Here is a 20,160-nt window from a genome sequence, read left to right as displayed (position 1 = left end):
GGTAGTGGCCAATTAGAGCCTGTAAAATTACATGAAATACCATGAGTGGGTTTCTCTTTCCTAAATTTACCCCTGCACTCGAGGAATTTATCATAGTTATTTATTTGTGTGCTGGCATGTGAAAATGACCAGATTTTCAATGAACAAATCCTTTTAAAATCAACTTAGATGAAGGTATATTCAGTGGAAATGTCACTAATTTCTAATCTATCAAAATTAACATCATGCCCAACATCACTTCCTCTGAATCCAGCCAAGGTGGAGTGATGACTGGTGGGCTCCTTGTGAGTGTGTGAGTGTGTGTGTTCCTGCTTATCTGCTTGTAATCAGGACTCCACTTCCATTTCCAAAGCTGATCCTAACTAGATGTGGCTGATAAGGCGGGCCGCTGGATGCATCTGTATGCCAGGCCTATTGTACTGCAGAGGAGCAGGGATGAGAGGGGAAAAGAGAGAGGGTAGGCAAGAGGAGGGAGAGGGGTGAGTTTGCTTGAATCTCTGAGGGCTGGCTAACCCCCTGCTCCTTTCCTGAAATGGAGATGTTATTACATTAGCAGCTAAAAGGGTTTATTCACAGTTAGTGCAGTTTAGGCATGCAAATGGAGGATTTCAGTGTGCTGTGTTGCCTGGAGGTATAGGACAGAAAGCACAGGAGATTTGCAAGGATTAGTTCCACAGGTTCCTTTTATTATGGAAAGAACCCTTCTTGAATGAAAGGGGGAGGAAAAGGTGAGTTGAGGAGAAAGGATAGAAGAGAGGCAGTGAGGGAATTTAGGAGGGATGTTTTTTTTTCCCCCTTCACCACATTAGTCCACGAGGTACGTGAATGATTTTTGACATCCTGACTCTCATATGTTCTGAGGTTATGCACACAGAGCTGCTTTTTCTGCGCGCCTCCGGCTGCTGTAACAGTTGGTAAACAGTATGCAACACCTCGTCTGCCCTCCTCGAAGGGTGTGTGTTTCTGTGCTGTGATATGTCTCACTAAACCTAATCCTGAAGCCCACTCTGAAATAAGCGATGGTTATGATGATGAGGCCTTTTGGCAATTTTTACAGTGCACACTGCTCACTGCACATGAAATGGAGGGTGGCGACCCATTCAGATCACTCATGTTGTGGGCGCGTGTCTGAGGGACTGTGGTGCTGCAATCTGATATGCTTGAGTTGTAAAGTTAAAGCCTTCATTATCTCGGCACGAGGCATAAGGTGTCACCTTCACTGGACCTGACACGTGCATGCTCCCCTAACCATGGGAGACCACACACACACACACACACACACACACACACACACACACACACACACACACACACACACACACACAGCACTGTACATATACAAGTCAAACCATGGGAGACAAGGTTGAGAGATGAAGGCTTTGAGGAAGAGATAGACAGAAAGACGCAGAATTAATGGCTGATGGAAAAGCCAAGGTCAGTCTGGATTGGGTTTACCATAGTGGTCAAGGTGATGGGTCCTGTTGGAGGCAAAGGGACACGCACACACACAAACACACATGCAGAAGGCCAATGGCAAATGACTCAGGTCTGCTGTTCAGCAGGGAGGAGAGAGTGATGGTGAAAATGAAAGAGGAGATTGATGGGACTGTGTGTGCTTCAATCAGACTCTGTGATGTCCTCTGCTGAACTGCCGTCTATTCTTCACTCAAACTATTTTTTCTGACTTTTTTTTAAAACATATTCTTTAAAAATAAAATACAGAAAATACGGTGAATGCCTTTCACGAGCAGTGGTGAAAAGGTCTGTGCGTGTGTACGTTTGTGCCGTCTTCAGCAAGCGGAGCAACGGCCCTTGAGGTGAAGTGGCCTGTTGAACTGTATTTGGAGCTGCAGGCTTTGCTTAAGAAAAGAAAGTGTGAGTTGTTGAAAAAAGCTCCCTCTTCTCTGTAGACAGCAGTCATCCGTCTTTTCTGGCAGAGTGGCTCTTTAATTGTCCGCATTTGGATGCTTTAACACTTGTGCTGTTAAACGCCATTTACCATGAGTGTCCTCACACAACTGTGAAGGAGAGACAAAGACTCCAGGCACACAAACCAGTGAGGGTTGTGTGAGTCACACACGCACATATGCAAACAGAAATTAGCCAGCACGTCCTTGTACCTTAAAGACTGAATAGGCTGATTGCCAGTGACTCCCAAAACAACATGTATCACTGTTGGAGAGTGCAAACGACAACCCAACATTAAGAAGCAGACCTCGTCTTACTTACTTACCTTCGCCCTGGTGTTGATAACTTTGTGAAACAGTTGCAGTTTGATGAGGATAAGGGACTAAAACTGGTTAGGCTTAGGCTAAAACCACTTGGTTAGGTCTAGCAAAAGATCAGGGCTCAAACTGAGCATGTTGCTGTTACATAATTAGGTTATGTAACTTAAAATAGGTCACCGTTGACTTTCGGTTTCATACGGGACACAAACAGTGGTCTCCTGGGTGAAAGGCTTTTGTGTGTTTGACCCATCCAACCATGCCACCTTCCTCCAAATACGAACTTTCTTCCTCTTTATACTATGTTATCTAACTTCGTCCTTTGCTCCGATCACAATTACCACAGCCTCTAGAGGTTGCCACCTAACAATAAACAAGAAACAATATCCTCATACTCTGGATAATCCACAAATCTTGGTGGTAAAAGTTTTTAATGGAATACCTTCTAATGAAGAAGCAGTCTCTATGAAAGTGTAGATAGGTGGCAGCAGAAATCACACAGACAGATATCTCTAAATGTAAGTGAATAAAACACAAAGTGTCTGAATGGCTGAAAACAATGAGATATGATTTTTGTAAATTTACCGAATATTGGTGTAAATGTGTAAAGTATGAAGCCAGAATTTATCATGGTCATTAAATTCCATGAAACACAGCAAAGAATGTATCCTCTTGACTAGTATTGTGGTAAGCAAAGCGGACAAAGACGTCAAAGAACTCCACTGTCGTTCAAGAACTATTACAAACACATAAAAGAGGCTGTTTCTTCACTACAATGAACACAGCCAGTGTAGTTTCTTCCTGTCAGCACTCTAAACGCAGACCTGCATCTCTGAGCATGCTCAGTGACGTTGGCCCATCAAAGAGCTACTCTCAGCATCGAAAAAGACTTATTCAGAATAAACTACACTGTCCGTCTTCATTGTAATGGAGAAATTTATTGTCTTCAGCTATTTTCTGATGACAATGGAGTTCTAGGAGGTAGCTCCAGCTATACGGACAATACTACATCGCAGGATAACTTCATTGTCGGTAAAGGTCTTTTCAGGAGATTTGTTGTTAAACGCCAGTCATATCCTTTCAGGTTTGCTTTCATTTATATTCATCAGTCACTCTCTCAACTACTTTTAGTGTGTCTGCTGAGTTTAACACCTGTGCCTCTTCTAGAAATTACAATGCAAGGAGAAAAAAACATCACATTTCAAGGTTTTGATTTTTATGCTTATTTCTCTTTTACCCAAGTTCCAGGTCCTATAAAAAGTGAAATCATACAGACAACATGAAGGGCAGTGATGAAGAAGATTTTATTGCTGCACATGAACATACATGCACACACTTCCAGGCACAGAAGCCTTCAGGAACACACACTCCCCGGTCTGGTGCCCTGGGCCTGGATCCAGTCAGAACAATAGTGGAGCTGCTCCCCCTGCTGCTACTAGATGGAAACTGCCTCTGGGCCCTCGATCATTCTCTGGCCTGTGTGTGCATGGCTGTGCATGTTTGCGGGTGTATGCATGTGCCAGCCAGCATGCACATGTTACCTAGCTCTCCATCCCATCACATTACACAGTAGGTCTTTTCTGCTGCATCCTGCCACAAATATGTATGTGACCTCACCTTCCATTCTCTCACCCCTGCGCCGTTCTGTAACAACAGCTCCGGCATCTGCAAGTGATTGTTTGTGGTGGCTGACTGTTACCCAGCCTCCCTTCCTTCTTGTCTGCCCATCCCGCTATAAAAGTCTAATGATTTTGTGTGTGTTTCTCTCTTCATGTGTGTGTTCTTTGTGGGCTTGTATACCTACACACCACTCTGGATGGTTTCAGCCACTAGCTCATCCACAGAAGGGGCAGTCTTCCTAAATTGGATGAGAATGAAAACAGATTATGAAGCAAAAACAGACATTTTCACTACATAAAAAATAACCTTGGTAACACTTAGGGCATGGAAAATCCAGCACTCAAGGGGATGTTTTCAGTAAAAGTCATTAAAAGGCATCTCTGCTTTATTTTCTCCTCCTTTGCTTATTTTGCAGTATACATCCAGAGAGTTTTAAGCACTGATTGTCATTTACATTTTATCAGCCATATGGTCACCTGTCATGTTCACATGACCAAGTGATCAAAGGCTGCTCTCTGGTTTAATTGTTCCCCACTGTTAGGCTTCAGCCAGCAAGGACTCTCTCCATCTCTACTTCAGCAGGTGGTGTTTGTGTGTGCGTGTGTGTGTGCATGGATGTGTGCAAGCATGCTTGTGCGTTCATTATCTACAGTGCAGTCTGTAAATATGAGGGCAGTTTTGTTTTGGCTGCAGCACATTGGACCTGAAATGAGACAAAACTATGGCATTAAGGAGTTAACTTTAACTTTATTTTAGGTTGTTGATGAAGATGAAGGTGATGGGAAATGTAGCCTTTTAGGTGAGTCTGTTCACCCATATTTAAATACCCTAAAAACTGAGAATCAGCTCCTTAACCTCATATTTCTATGTTATATTTTAAATTCTATGTGCTGAAGTACAGAACCAGCAATGGAAAATGCATCACAGTCTGACTGCAATGTATGTGCACATGGTTCAGTGGTTGCAAAAGCTTTTGCTGCCTCCTTACACATCCTAACATGTGTGTCTACATGTACTAAAAAAACCCTTTAAATTATTATAATCAGGTTGGTTTTTGCATGCCTTTATCCGGGGATTAATCCCCACTGCGTTGTAATTCTGAGCCGAGTCTGCTGTGGTTGCTTTGCCTGGTGTGCAGCAGAGGAAAAGGGGACCGTGCCTAAAGTCAGTACTCCATGACAGTGCTGGGCGAGTGTGGGTCAGGGGGAGGGTGTAGGGGGCATTGGATGGGGTATATGCGCTAGGGATGGTGGGGGTTACACATCGAGGCTGACTAGAGAGGGTGATGGGGAGGGGGGCTTGGGGAGAGGGCTTTAGTTGGAAAGGGGCTTTTGACTGGGCAGAGAGAGAGAGAGAGAGATTCACATTGATTGGGTTTTAATTTGGTGGAGGGCTCTCGTCACCCCCTGCACCAAGCTGCACCCATCCCCCTCCATCCAAATCCCCCCTGCTCACCCAGCCACCGCCCTCCCCCCTTCCTGTCCCGATGAGAGTGAGGCGTTGAGGAGTCAGGGTGGTCTGCGTGGCTGGTCAGAGCCAGCTGATAGGAGTAAACTAAACTCAGCAGGCCTGTTGTTTGTGTTTACTCTGTGTGTGTGTGTGTGTGTGTGTGTGTGTGTGTGTGTGGGTGTGTGGGTGGGTGGGTGTCAGCTGAACAGAACAACCCTTATATTTCTTCACATGTTCCAGCACCTTTAAAAGGTTTCTCTACTCGAAATGTTTATCATTATTCTTATTATTTTCTATTATTGTGCTACATTCACCTGCTCCTCTGGTCTTCCTTTAGTGGCCCTCATGGCTGTGAAAACCTAGTGTTGAGAGAGCACTAAACAAATGAAAAGCATTTAAAGATAGTCTCCCCTCCAGTGTTTGCTTTAGCAGTCTAATCTCAACCCTAATCTCTGACAAGTTTTCTTTTCTTTTCTTAATTTGCAGGCTCAAAGAGGACAGAGGTAGAGGTCTAGTCTTAATTAGGTTAGTTATCTGTGCACCAAAAGGATAAAGTTCTCTCACCAGGACTGTTTCAAATTAACCTAATTGGATTTTTAGCAGAAACTCAGCAAATAGTCAGGGTTAAATAAAGAGTGGGACATAAAGGAAGGAGTTCACTTGAACTGTGTTGCGTGAACTGAGAATAAAAGCACTTTGGAGGGTCATGTTCAAGGTTCTCCTTTCTACTTTCCCTCAACAAACAGCAGAGAAATGCTGCAGGCTTGCTTGGAAGAGTGCAGGTCTGGCCAGGGGCACGGGAAGCCTGAGCTGGGGCCCCCGGCTCAGTTTGAGCTATGAGAGAGGGCTGAAGCCATGTCCACAATAAAGCACATAAACCTGAAGAAGTACTTTACAGAATCCACACACATTAAAAAAGCAAGACAAAAACACAAACAAAAACTCAAATGCCAAAACCAAATTGACAACAAAAACAACTCTCTTAACAGAATTTTCCAATGCAGCCGTCATCTTGGAAGGTGTGTTTGCTCTGCTTTGTCTCAGCAGGTTAAACCTCCAGCCTCTTTCCTCAAACTCTCCATGATTGCTTAGACATTGATTTGCTTTAGCCAAACACAAAATTTAGTTATTCTTTTTGACATATTTTTCTATTTTTGTAATGAGACAACTGGATGAAGACTGCAACCCAAGGCAAAAATTCATTCTTACTACAGCTGCTAAACATAATTTCTAAAAGGCAGGTTTGACTGCACTGAGATCAGATCACTGGTTCAGTGGTGCCCATTGCGTAGCTTGCTCCACTATTTTGGCCGCGGCCACAACTGCAAGGAGGCACCCGTCAATCGCTGACTGTTGTTCACCCTCCATTCAAATTAGCGACTTCCGTTACACTAAAATGCATGAAGTTGTGTGTGCAGCTCAAGGCAGCTAAATCTGAGAATGCTGTTTTTATGTGAAAAAGACTGCACTGATTTATCACAAATTGCATGTACACACTGAAAAGTCAAACAACAGGAACAAAGCTAAAAGTCCTTTTCTTCACCCTCTTTCAGTTGGTAAAGAAAATTAAATCCACAAGTTCTGCAAAATCTGTTTGCTTTTCATTTACTGTGCCATGTAAGTTCTGTGTTCTATAATTGGTTCTTTAATTGGAACGAGCTGGCAAACAAACAAACTGTATGTGAGTAACCTTGCTGGAATTTTGATTTATTTCCTACTCATATCAAAAGTCACAGGAATTATTAATAGGCTTTTTTTCCCCCTCTGATATTCAAATATTATCAAATTAGCACTTCCTAAAGGAGCATGGGCTGCATTAAGAATCCCATGTTCCCCACCATGCTGAAGTGTGAAAATATTCCAGGGGGCAGTTTGATTATTACCAGGGCTAGAAGATGAAACTATTCCCTTGTTCAAGTCTCTCAGGGTGAATTAATTAGGAAGAGGAGCAGTGAGACATGTGCAGCCATCTACAAATCGAGTTAACATTAATCACAGGTGTAATGTATATCATATACACCAATCCTTATGCTTGATCAGTAGCAATCTGAAAGGAAGGAAAATTAAATGAATGATAATGTTTTTGATTATGATGGAGGCGGTAGGAGAAGCTGGTAATGACACTGACGGAGTCTCAATTACAAATAAACAATATTTCATTTCAAAATAGCATGTGGGTAAAAATGCAACAATTAAAAACGAAATGAAAGCAGTGACTGTTTCCTGACTGGCTGTGTCAAACATTACAGTCCATTGTGTGCAGTGGGGATATATAGATGAGTTAATCAGGCATATTGATTGCTGCAGCAGTGATGCAGAGTGTGGATTTTTAATAAGCACATGCTTGAGTATGTTAAAACTCCTGAACCTCTGCCTGAGTGGAACCAAGTGGAACTGAGCACGTCAGCAGACAACGCAGCTCAATGTCCCCCCCAACACGAGCACCATTCCAAACCGTGGATTAACTCGCTGTGTTCCACTCTGTGCCTTGAAAGTAGGCCGCCATTTTAGGCCTGCCCAGTCCCTCCCGCCCTTCATTTTGAAAGGGGCATTGGGCCCACAGAAACCCCACTGTGTGTCCAAGCAGTTGTCCTCCCCTGAAGGTCCCTCTAAGGGGAGCTCCTTTGGACCCCTACAGATACTCATTCTCAGAGCTCATTTCATGTATCACATCTCTTCATAAATATTTCACAGTTCTGTGATCAAAGCCCACCTCTGTGAGCCCCTGTTTGGCTAATTGCTTTGGCCGATATACAGTGTATTCTAGACTTGTGTCCTCTACACTAAGCTGGCTCTGCAGAAATGATATTACCAAGAAAAAAAAAGAGAAAAGGTTCACACTCATGGGACTGTGGTTTATGTTTCATCACCAGTTATTAGCAGGTACGACTATGAGTTTAGCTAAATAGCTGTTTTTGTGGACTCTTTGTCAAAAGAAAGTAGCTGAACTTAGAAACTTTAATCCGAAAGTCCAAGTCTTTTCAGCCACATGTGGAAAAGTATCTTGTGTGCTTTAATAATCATGTGTTTGGATAACGCTGCTCGTCCATTAGTTTGTGTGTTTCTGGTCCGTATGCTGTCCACCTGTCTCAATAGTCCATGCGTCCAGCTGCAGATAGCAGAGGACTGCTGTCGAACCACTGCTTATTTTCCCTCTCTGAGGCCCACCCTGGTCTGCACGGGATGGCCTGGAGCTAACTAGGACGCTCTGTCACATGAGCCACCCTCGCTTTACAGGAAAACAGGCCTGGCCATAGCGAAGGTGGCGACGATGATTTAAAGACAATACAAAGAGATCACAGTAATCTGAGTGGTGGTGATAAAGTTGAGGCTGATGCACGGCAAAACTTATTTAAAAAAAGATGATTCTTGCTCCCTCTGTGTCTGATTTTGCACAGTCGCCCCTTCTCTTTCTCTTTGTCTCAGTTCGTCAGTCGCCCAAGAATGCCCTCTCTCCCCGCTCTCATTGATTCCTCAGCCTACAGAGTGATGAAACAGCTGGACCACCTCGCCAGGGCTTTGCTGCTTTTCATGTTCCCTAAGTGCTTGGCTCTGTTCACTAAACTCTCCAGCACTGTTTGTTTAGAACCACTCATCAATCCAACCGGGCTAAATGTCCCTCTTTCATTCAATTACTCAATCTTCCTTTTTATTTTTGCATATATGGGTGTGTATGTGAAAGTCCAGATTCTTGCCAATGTTTGTTGTTCCCCTTTGGCTTTGCAACTCTCCTGTCTCCATCTTCCCACAGTGTCTTCCACCAGTGGATCACTCTCAAAGACTGCAGTCCAAGGAGTCATGTTTCCTGATTGGGCCTAGTGCAAGTTTAACAGTCCTTTTGGTGCATGTTTTCATTATGCAGATGAGAGTGAGCCAGCAACGCATTGCACACTGGGTATGAGAGGATGCATGCTGCTGTCATGTACCACTCTGTTTGGCACCCTTGCACCCACTTCCTCATTGCAGTCTGTCACATTTCCTTCTACAGAGGACACATGCATGATGAGATCACACACCAGGCCCTGAGGCCGGTGTTTATTATGTATGAGTGGGTTTATCCTCTAGGTGCCTGGCGTCCAGGTTGGGGAAACCAGAGAACCGTTGAGAGCACCAGCATTTGTCAGTGGCTGGCCGAGGGGTGGCAGGGGTAGGCGGGCCCGAGAGCTGCGCTGCGCGGCGGAGGCCTGGTTCAGGCCTAGTTCATGTGCTCTGTGGGCTCCCAGGCTGGTGTGCTAGCTCTCAATCTGGCTCTGCTTCAGACAAGCCTCCCATGGAGGTCAGCTGCGCTGACAGCGAAACAGAGCAGAGAGGGGAAAATGTGTAGAACGGTACACCTGTCCTCACTACTGAGCGGGGAGTATGTCCCCTACAGCACACCTATGGATAATGTGCTAGCCAGCATTTGACAATTTGCTGTTCTTTCTTTCTTTCTTTCTTTCTTTCTTTCTTTCTTTCTTTCTTTCTTTCTTTCTTTCTTTCTTTCTTTCTTTCTTTCTTTCACTTGTTTTAAGACCTCTGCTACAGTAGTTGTTTTACATGCAGTCTCTTTCCCAACAGAGGGGAGATGAGTTTGGAGAGATAGGGGATATAGCAGCGGTCTAATAAAATGCCTGTCTTCATAGAGTAGACAGCTGAAGCCCTGATTTGAGCTGGTCTTTGCTCCCCTGCTGGGTGTATTGATAAGCAGCACTGAACCCTGCGGTCAGTGTTTAATTGCATTATTTGGAGTCCTCTAGTCACCCTCCTCTTTCCTCCTTGATGGAAGGGGAGAACAAGTGTTTACTGATATAGAGAAGTAAGGATCAAAAAGATATGCTGAAGGAGAGCGGGCTAGCACTCAGGAGCTCTAAGTATGATATTGATGGATAAGTGAAAGCTTCAAACCCATTGAGCTGGCTAATCCTGCAGCTATCACAGTCATGTTATTACAACGCAGGGAAGGCGGATGGCCAAAGCATAACGGGGGCCTCAGCTTCATTCAGGTCTGACTTCACCGACCTCCCAGAAAATTTGTGGAAATCTATGACATCATTGTTCAAGCTGGCTTTTATCTTGTTGTGGCTTATCGTGCCCACTGTTCCAGACATTCACACAGGCACACACATACACACGCCAACAGAAGAGACTTCCAGCAGAGTGGATTAAAACAGCCTGCACACTTTGACAGACCTCAGTGGGCCCCAGTGTCTGCTCTGAGCTCTGATTGGGGACCTTTTTGCTTCTCTGGAAGGTGACACATAAAGCAGAGCAACAGCATAACTTAAAACATCACGTGTCCATCAGAAAAAAAGAAATCCACAGCTGAGGAATCAGAACACTGCAATCACTGTTTCACAAATGCTTATTGTTAATATTTCATTTACATCCGTTACAGAACAGTGAAATGGGACTAAAAGCCTCTCCAGCCCCTGAGAATCTTGTCTGTGTCCCATTGATAAACAGTGGGTGATGGGCCGAGACTGTTCCAAACACAAAAAAGGAGGTCTGAACAAGTTGCCATGCTTGAGCAGTGTTGTAAACTCTCTTTCTCCATCACCTCTGTGCCCTTCCTCTCATACTGATGATGTGTTTTTGTGGTGGCATCTGAAAGTCGCTTTGTCCACTCATCATGCCCTCCCACGCCCCGGACCCTCAAACACACAAATGTGCATGCACTTGCACCAGACACACACACACACACACACACACACACACACACACACACACACACACACACACACACACACACACACACACACACACACACACACACACACACACACACACACACAGGGGTCAGAGGGAAGAGCATTCATTCATGTCAGCCAGCTGCAGCCTCTTTCACCTGGCGCCCAATCATGAATGGTCCCTGGATCCAAGCATGGAACCTAAGCAAGGACCCAGAAATGACACACACACACACACACACACACACACACACACACACACACACACACACACACACACACACACACACACACACACACACACACACACACACACACAGCAGTCCACCTCTCAAAAATGCCTTCAGTATTTGCAGCAGTTGCCAACCACACCTGCTCAAGTTGTCAGAATGTGCATTTGTGTGATGGCGTGGAAGAGCTCCTCATTATGGCGGCCATTGTGCATGTGCTTCTTTTCGGGGGAGCTGAGGTGGAAAGCCTCCTCACTGTGGCATAGAACAGAGTGGCCATCGTCTTTATTGTACAGTCTCCAGAAACTTTGAAGGCCTAGTGTGCTCACACATGCACACATTCGCACTCTGAGGCTGCAGATGACATGAAGCATATCCCCACTTCCTGGCGCCCGACATTTCAAGGATATCAGGGCTAATTACATCATCATTAACTCAAGCCGCACGTGTTTGCATGTGTGGATGTGTACATACGTGCCCAGTATGACACGCACAGATCCGTGTGTGTGTGTGTGTGTGTGTGTGTGTGTGTGTGTGTGTGTGTGTGTGTGTCTGTCAAGTTTTAATGAGGCTCCTCAGACAGGGCTCATTGAACCTTTGGTCCAGCACTGAACGCCTCAGTTCTGATGCAGGCCAGTGTGCGCCACCCCCAAGAGCCACACAGGGACAGACACTGCTTATCAGATGGCAGAAACAGATGCACTGCTTTCAGATAGATCAGACACCGAAGACACAAAGTGACGAGCATTGATCCCAAACGGTCTTGAAAGTGTTGTATGTGCGGATTTGTTTGTGCACGTCTTACTGTGAGTTCCTGTCGATCACAGAGGGTACGTGTGTGTGTGTGAATACTATGTGTGTGACTCTGTGTTATGTGCATGTAACTGTGTGTGTGTGTGTGTGTGTGTGTGTGTGTGTGTGTGTGTGTGTGAGAACGAGAGAGAGTTGTGGGGTCAGCGAGGAGTTCAGTGTGTCAGAGGTCTCGGAGCCCCGGCTCTTTGATTCCACTCCCTTGCGGCTCGGAGAATTTCCTCTCCAGTTTCCCAGTGCTGAGCCCACGCTGGGCAAGGAGAGCCACGCCAGGAAAATTTATGTTGATGTCAGCAATGAAAACACCACCACCCCTCTACCACGTCTCACAATATTTGTCAAACAGCAGTCTGTCCATTCTTTCTCTCTCTCCCTTCGTTCTCTTCTTTCTCCCTGAATATTTCCATTCTTACTGATGTACGTTTTTTGAAATCTTAAATCCATGTTGGCGAGGGGTTTCACACTTCACACGGCTTGTTGTCTCTGCGGGGACTTTGGTAACACAGCTCTCGATTGGTCTCCTCAGGGGCTGGGCCAGTTTGGGGGTGTCTTTTAAGGTGTAATCCACACATATTTCCTTCCCTCAGGCCCTCAATATGGAAAGCTAAAACAAAATCACAAAAGAATTACAAATACAGCATAATGTCTCCTCCGTTTTTCCATAGCTTCATGTTCCTGCAACAAAGATGCGCCTGTTAATACAGGCTCCATCTTATTCATGATTGCACCCTTATTTCACCAAGTGTTAAACGATTGTAACCAGTGCAGCACACCACAGTGAGTGTGGCACTAATGTGTGTTTTTAATTTCCTGGGATGGACCCATGCAGGGGTGCCTGCAACCATACACCCCACTAATCATGCTGCCCATACATTAAGTTGGCTGATACTTTACATGTTTAGTCATGCTAATCATTTCCTCTGATGCATTGATATTCTGATGGCATCTCAGAGCCCAGATGTACATCTTCAAGAACTTATCTTACACTATCCTCTTGTGGGTGCTCATTTTATGTTGACAAGAGTTTGTGAATGCAGCACTATTCAGGATGTGGCTCTCCTGTCACTGCAGCTTCCCAGCAGCACCTGCACACATTACATCTGTATGGACTTTACAATTCACTTCATCTGCATTGCAACAGAATCATAACCTAATGCCCACAGCAGTGAAAGCAGACATGGTGTTAACTGGGATTGATCATTAATTCTTAAAAAGGTTCACATCTCTGCATGCTAATTTCCACGCCATCGAATGAACGGCTGCATGGAATGAAGTAACAGTCTTAAGATCAAAAAAAAAAAAAAAAGAAAGAAAAAAGGAAAAAAGAACATAATCTGGGAATTTGTTTATAGATTATTTAATGTGAAATCAGTAAACTAAATGCTTACCTAAACTTAGCTTAAATACAGCTTAAAACATACAAAAATGCTGTATGGTATAAAACTGCTCTGCTCTTTGTATACATCATGTGTGATACTGTGCAAATTAGAGCCCACAACTTGGGCTCACCTGTTATGTATGAGTTTCATGAGGAGATGCCGGCTTAACTTCAAGGGTGAGACAGTATGATTTCATTTTGAGACATCATCTGTGTTTTTTTGTTATCATCCATTGCATTCACATGATATTATTTTCTAGAGAGCTCATTTTTATAGCTGCATTATGGAATACCATACTGCTGTGTTTGACTGGATTTACATGTGGCTGAAATGTGGAAAATCATTACTGCATTTGTGCTGAATGGTTTTATTGCACCCCAAGCTGGTGTGGTATTCATCACGCTGTGTTTGATAGATATTTATAGTGTGTTTGGCTACACCTGGAGAGTGCAGGTCTCTGAATTGCAGAATAAGAGGCAAATTGTTTCAGCGGGTGATTGAGTTTTATGATGACATTCGACCACATATTTACAGTGTATGGATGATATGTTGCATAAGATATTGCTAAAATTAAAACAAACAAAACACTCCCCCTCCATTTGTCATCTCTATTAATGTTGTTTTGTTATTGTGTGTATTGGGCATGTGAGCATTGATGGGTGTTTCTGTGCACCTTGCGGGTATGAGGAGATAGCATCCTGCAGGTGCTCTTGCCCATGCAGAGACAGATTTGTAGACATGACACACTCCTGAATGCGTTTCAAGCACCTTATTTCTCTGGTGTATTGTGTGTCACTTTGTCAGGAAGAAAGATAAATCTTTTTTCTTTGCTGAACTGTGACTTAAGCAAAATGAACGCTGTCGAAGGTACAGTGCCCCCCACTAAACTGAAGGGTCTGGCTCCTCAAACATGAGCACACAAACACATCAACATACAAACACTCACACACTTGCAAACACATGCACACACACACACGGTTTGTCCAGTCCAAGTGTGGGTTTTTTAAAGTCCCATTGCCTGAGGGTCAGTGATAACACTCAGTGCTGATTCTTATTGGCTGAGAGATTCACAGCCTCTCCTGACACAGAAATGACAAGCAACATGTGGTGATCTCTGCATTCTCGTGTGTGTTTGCAAGCGTGTGTACGTATGTGATCGGGTTTAAAGTATTAGTGGCAAAGCTGGATGTGATGTTTCTATGAGCTGTTGTGGTTGACCTTTTAGGTGTTGGCCCGTTGCTTTATGGAGGATCAGTATTTTTGGACGCGCAGAACTTTCCATCTTGGAGAAAGACAGCTCAGTAGGAAATCGGAGACAGGTGACTCTGAGAGATAGATGAGTGTAGCTGTGTGCATGTGAGTGTTTTGGTATAAAATGTAGAGGATAGATTCAGTCCAACAAGCCCCCTGCCTTGCTCTGCCCCACCTCCTCTGTTCCTTACACAAACACACGAACAACAACTCTTGGTAGTCATTTACGCTGGGCCAGGTTTGGACCTGGGCCATGCCTTCAGGCAGCTCCAGTCCCTTGATTCCCAGCCCCTTCCCACTGGTCCTCAACCCAGTCCCAGCCTCCCTCTACTGGGAGCCAGGCGAAATGGCTTGAGCTATTATCTGGAGCTAAATCACCAGATTGCAGCCGCATTTTGCTGCTTCTGTATTGTTGTTATTACTGATGGAATGTAGAACTAGGGGGCACGCATTTTCACTCCCAAAAGCTGACACAAATAGGCTCCAAACTTGTACCACCAATGACTGAATTTGTGTATTTCTCTGATGTATTTTTCAGTTGTATTCTTTTTGCATGCTTTTAATTTGAAGCTCCTCCTTTGCATGTTTCTCATCCATAATTCATGTCATCTGCAATCTTAAATATGTAATCTGCAGCGTTTTCTTTTGTAATCTTTGCAGTAGCCCCTTTACTTGTCCCGTGATATTTATACATTCAAATATTATTGTCCCCATGTTATCATTATTTTATCCGTCATGAAAACATAAATATGCCGCTTTACAGGAAAGCTGCTGGTCGCCGCTGCATGTGAGCATGTGTGAAGACACAATTTATGAGAAGTCTCCTTGACAGTAGACATGACAAGCGGCCATTCTAGTCACGTTTTGCCTTCGCCTCCTGCATGGCATCTATCCATCATCTCATTGGTTGGCATGCCTGGCTCCTGCCATCATCACCATGGCAATGTGAGTGTCCTCCCGGTAGCCATCACCATGGCAATGGGAGTGTCCCCCAGCAACCATCAGCATGGGCCGAATGTAAGCCTCTTAACCAGGATCACCATGGCAATGTGTGTCTGCTGAAACACCAAGCCGTGGTATGTCTGTTGGTACGTGTGTGTGTGTGTGTTTCGGAAAGAGGAAAAAAATGATAACAGTAATATGAGCTGTATCATCGGGCATTGGTGATGGATTTTTTTCTCTCTCTATCGTGCACTGTTCGACTGTCATTGTCTTTCTCGAGCACAGTTTTTCACATCTCACTGCATCAGCGTAGTGGGTCGGTGCCGCGATGTCGCCCCTGTCCTAAGTGGGGCCCGGCAGGAGGCTTAAATGGCACTGATGGAGCCGCAGTCCATCCTATCCCGCTGCTGAATACTCCGGGCCCCTCGGGGAGTTCTCCGGCCCCGTCTGCTTGGGACATCATCTTGTGTCGGTGTCCTGACACGAAATAGTGAAAGCTGACAAAACCACAGGGGGTGAATTTAGGAGGGGGTCCGGTGGAGAGAGAAGCATGCCACTGCTCTTGCAAGGACATGGACGCATGGCACACACAGTGACACCCTCATAAACAAACACCATCTCTCACATACACACATATTTATACAGTGCACATACACTCATGTGCAAAATGTGCTGTTACACTTCTGTAAAGACATGCACTCATCCACACACACACACACACACACACACACACACACTGACTCACACACACACACACACAGTTAATTGTGCATATTCATGAGCATACATACAGGGTGTTCCGTTTCGCAAGGCTGACTTTTATTGTTTCCCTGGTGTGTACAGTGTATGTGTGTGTGTGCACTGGCGCACATGGGCATGTTTATATAAGAGTGTACGTGCATGTGTGAAAGCATGTCTCTCTGCACGCGTGTGTGTGCGCATTTAGTTAAAGAGCCTGGTGGGTATCAAGAAGCATAGCTTTAAGGTATGATATGTTAATAAAATGTGTCAAGATGTCTGGAACCCTTTCTCTCTTTATAAACAAACTTACAGCCTGAGCGCTGCTAATTAGCAAGCCCATCTGTTCAGTTTAGCAAAGTTGTTGAGATTTACCACGGAAACTGTAAAAAGACAAGCTCACTTCGACACGGCAGATGACAAGTGTTAGAAATCCCAAATTCAATTCCCCAGCCTACAGTCTCTTGTTGAGTCTCTTATTCAATTACTTGTCTATTAATATATTTATTTATTGATTTGCAAATGAATGAGGAGCACCTTACACTTTTTTTTTTCTTACGTTAAAATGACCATACCGGCACACTCTAACACCAGCAGGACCGCAGTGTTCGCTGAGGCACAGCATATGAATATACAGGGTAACATTCCCCGAGCAGCATCATCCAAAGCTGTGGCAATTTGCTGGGAGAACATTAATTGCTGTGGCTGGGGCCCAGGTTTTGCATGCTAAGCACTCTGCAGCTAAGTCTGTAATACGTGTGTATGAGTGTGTGTGTTTATGAGTGAGAGAGTTTGCATTTGCTTGTGTGCTTGCTTGTGTCTGTGTGTGCTAGTGTGGGTGGAGGGGGTGGGATGGGGGGGGGGGGGCACAGGGGGTCCATCTGCTCGCTTCTGCTCCTCTGCACTGATATAAGATTACGTTAATCTGGGTACTTGTCAGGACAGGTTAGTGAAAGCAGACGACTGGGTGGGACTCATGCTAAACAGGTTGGCTAGAAAACGGCTGTTTATGCCCTCAGACTCTGTGGTGTGGGCTTTGGCACAGGGCGGTGGAGGGTGAGCAAACAGTCCCACTGCCTGTTCTGTGCTGCACATCCACAGACGTTGCCGTAACGTGCACAAAACTATGAATTTACACAGCCTAACCCATTCTGGTGACTCAAGGAAGTCAGATTATTTACAAAAAGCCAATTTTGGTGGTCTGTGTGTAATTAATACAGCTGAGTCCTGCTTCTCACTGGTCAACTGGTACCCATTAACTCTCTGTTGTTTGTGCACATGTGTGTTTGTATGCCAGACATATCGGGGTCAGTCCTGTCGAAGTCTGACCCTCAGTTTGTGTCCCTGCCCTCCTCTTGCATCACCTCTGTTGTCTTTGCCCCCTCTTCCCACCTCCCCAAACATTTTTATTCAATTGAATAGCCCTCCTAAATCCCATCCTGCATCCTGTCTGCTTCAGATGTTGTTTTCTCTGTAAGCACTTTAAGGCCGTAATGATTTTGTAACTTGTTATGCTAATTAGAGTGGCCCTCTCAGACCATGTAGCACGGAGAAGGATTTATTGCCCGTTTGCTTGGAAGGGAAGAAAAGAAAGAGAAGTTAGAGTAATTAATCCCGTTAACCAAGGATAATTGGGCAAAAAATAGCCCTGCCACTGGCACTGAGTGGGAGGAGTTGCAGTTAACCCTGTTTCCTGTGTTTTATTTCAAACTTAATGTTTCCTCTTGTTTAAACTTCCTCTCAGGATTCCTGCTAATCCGCTTGCCTGCGCCCCATTGGTGGACCGAAGCAGCGCTGGGGGCCACAGAGAGGAGGTGCCTGAATCCAATCAAACATCAGTAAGGATTTGCTCGGCTGTCCAGTGTGGCCACAGTCAGGGTTAAGTTTAGTTAGAGTGTATCAAATATTTTGTTTTGAATATTCTAGCAATCTCTAAAATTAGGGAAAATGAGAAATGTAGATGTTTGTCATTTCACTTAAGATGTCTGAATTACTTTTCACCTATCTGAAGAAATTCTCTTATTTTTCTAGGCAGCATATGTTCAGAAATGCATTTCATTAATTAGCACACTGCTGACAATTAAATACTTCTATTTGACTACCTTATTGGCCGTGCTTGAGTTTTGTCTTTCACCTAACTGTTTTGCATTAACATGTTTTTATAGGAGCAAACATTTTCCGTTTTTTACAGTGGAATTCCCATGCACATAGCCTTTTATGATCAGCTGCAATAACAGGCAGTGCTAACTCGTTCCATACCCACAATCCTCTCCCTCAGGAAAAACACTCATCTGTTTTTGTCAGTACCATGCCGGGATTGTATCATTTATCCACTTTCAAGGAATTTACAGGCTTAAACAAGACCTCCTTGAAGAGGTATTTGTGTTAGAAAAGAGAAAAAAAGGACAAATAAAGAGAGAAAAAAAAAATTCTGTTCTCAAAATGGTTCGGTCAGTGTATCAAAGGGCTGCCATGTTATCCAGAGAATGTGGGAAGATAAGAATCTATATTCAAACGTGACCTTTGATGTGATATTTTCGTTCAGTCTTTTGTCGAATTCTCATTTTGCCGCAAATGATAAAAGATCCAGTTCCTTCATTACCAAAGCCTCCACTGGTTTGAATGATTTCATCGAAAATTGTTTGCTTTCTCCTTTTATTTCTTCCTGAATTCCTCTGAGCTCTAAACCCAGGAATGCTATCTGAATAGGTCCTGCCGACATGAAAGGCAGCAAACAATTTTGCTGCATTAATTTGAGAATTCAACAATTCTGGGCTGTTGTTGCTAATTGCTGTTTTGATTGTTCTCAAGTTCAGTTATTAGCCACATTAGGTCAGATTAAGGACAAGCATGCCGAGACAAAGCCAGGTAATTAAGAGAGGATATGGAAGCCAGAGTCAGCCCTGTCCAGTTACACTTGACTTCATTAATACGGCTAACTTAAATCAACCGTCACAATGCTAGCAGGAAGGTTATGTTTTTCTCAATGTGAACTTGTAGTCCTGCCTCCCAGACTTCACAATAGGCTGTTTAGCATCCACAGTATGGCTATTGTCACTGTCAGCCATAGGATAGGAGGCAAGGGCACGGCAGAGGAGAGGCCACGAGGAAGAGAAGTTAAGCAGAGGGACCAGGGGAGAGCACTTGACATGGTACCCTCTTGCAAGTAAAACCCCTCATTAATTACAGGCTAAAGATAATTATTTTCTTGATTTGTTTTGTTCTCTCTGGCCACATTCCCTATTGTGCTGCCTGTATTTCTTCCTGCTCTTGTTTAGTTATTTATCTATTTTTGTGTTTACTCCCCCCTCCCTGCTTACACCATATGGTTGCAGATCAAATAATGTCAAACATTTTGCCCTTGCAAGTTTTTGCAATTTGCAGTTTCCAAATGTGAGACCTGTTGAAAGCAGGAGTGATAATGGGCATGCTCTACCCCCCGTCGTTTTTGTCCCACCATATCTCCCTTCAATTAATGCTACAGCGGGAGTTTCATGTAATAACACTTGCACTTCTGAGCTGTCCGCATGAGAGAGGGAGAGGAGAGGGAGACAGGAGAACAGAAGAGGGAACAGAGGGAGGAGGCTGAGGCTGGGAAGAAAAGAAGAGGCAGAGAGAAACAATTAAAACCGGGATGGGATGCCATGACGGGCTTGTGTTGTGTGGCCATGTGAATATTGCATGTCAGCTAAATGGAGCAGAGAGGGGACGACGTGATTGGTGGTTCTTAGAGTGCATGCTAAGCTTGTCTATCATTGTTGCTGAGCGCAATCAAATTGGTGCCAGCAGGATGGAGGATGTGTTGACAGCTGTAATTACCCATCGCCATGGTGATCACTTTTGGCCTGCC

The 20,160-nt window shown here is 44.4% G+C and overlaps 1 long non-coding RNA gene across 1 annotated transcript in view; it reads left to right on the top strand.

Annotated features, from left to right (window-relative positions):
* Window positions 1-18,699, top strand: part of LOC139340717 (uncharacterized) — a 50,601-nt gene extending 31,902 nt beyond the window's left edge. Inside the window, exon 3 of the long non-coding RNA XR_011602956.1 lies at window positions 18,055-18,699. This is a non-coding gene — a long non-coding RNA (uncharacterized lncRNA). The remainder of the gene's footprint in view (window positions 1-18,054) is intronic.
* Window positions 18,700-20,160: the final 1,461 nt, after the last annotated feature.

The sequence above is a fragment of the Chaetodon trifascialis genome, chromosome 12 (assembly GCF_039877785.1).
Source record: "Chaetodon trifascialis isolate fChaTrf1 chromosome 12, fChaTrf1.hap1, whole genome shotgun sequence".
In the NCBI taxonomy this organism is placed as follows: Eukaryota; Metazoa; Chordata; class Actinopteri; order Chaetodontiformes; family Chaetodontidae; genus Chaetodon; species Chaetodon trifascialis.
This window is presented reverse-complemented; position numbering and strand designations above follow the sequence as displayed.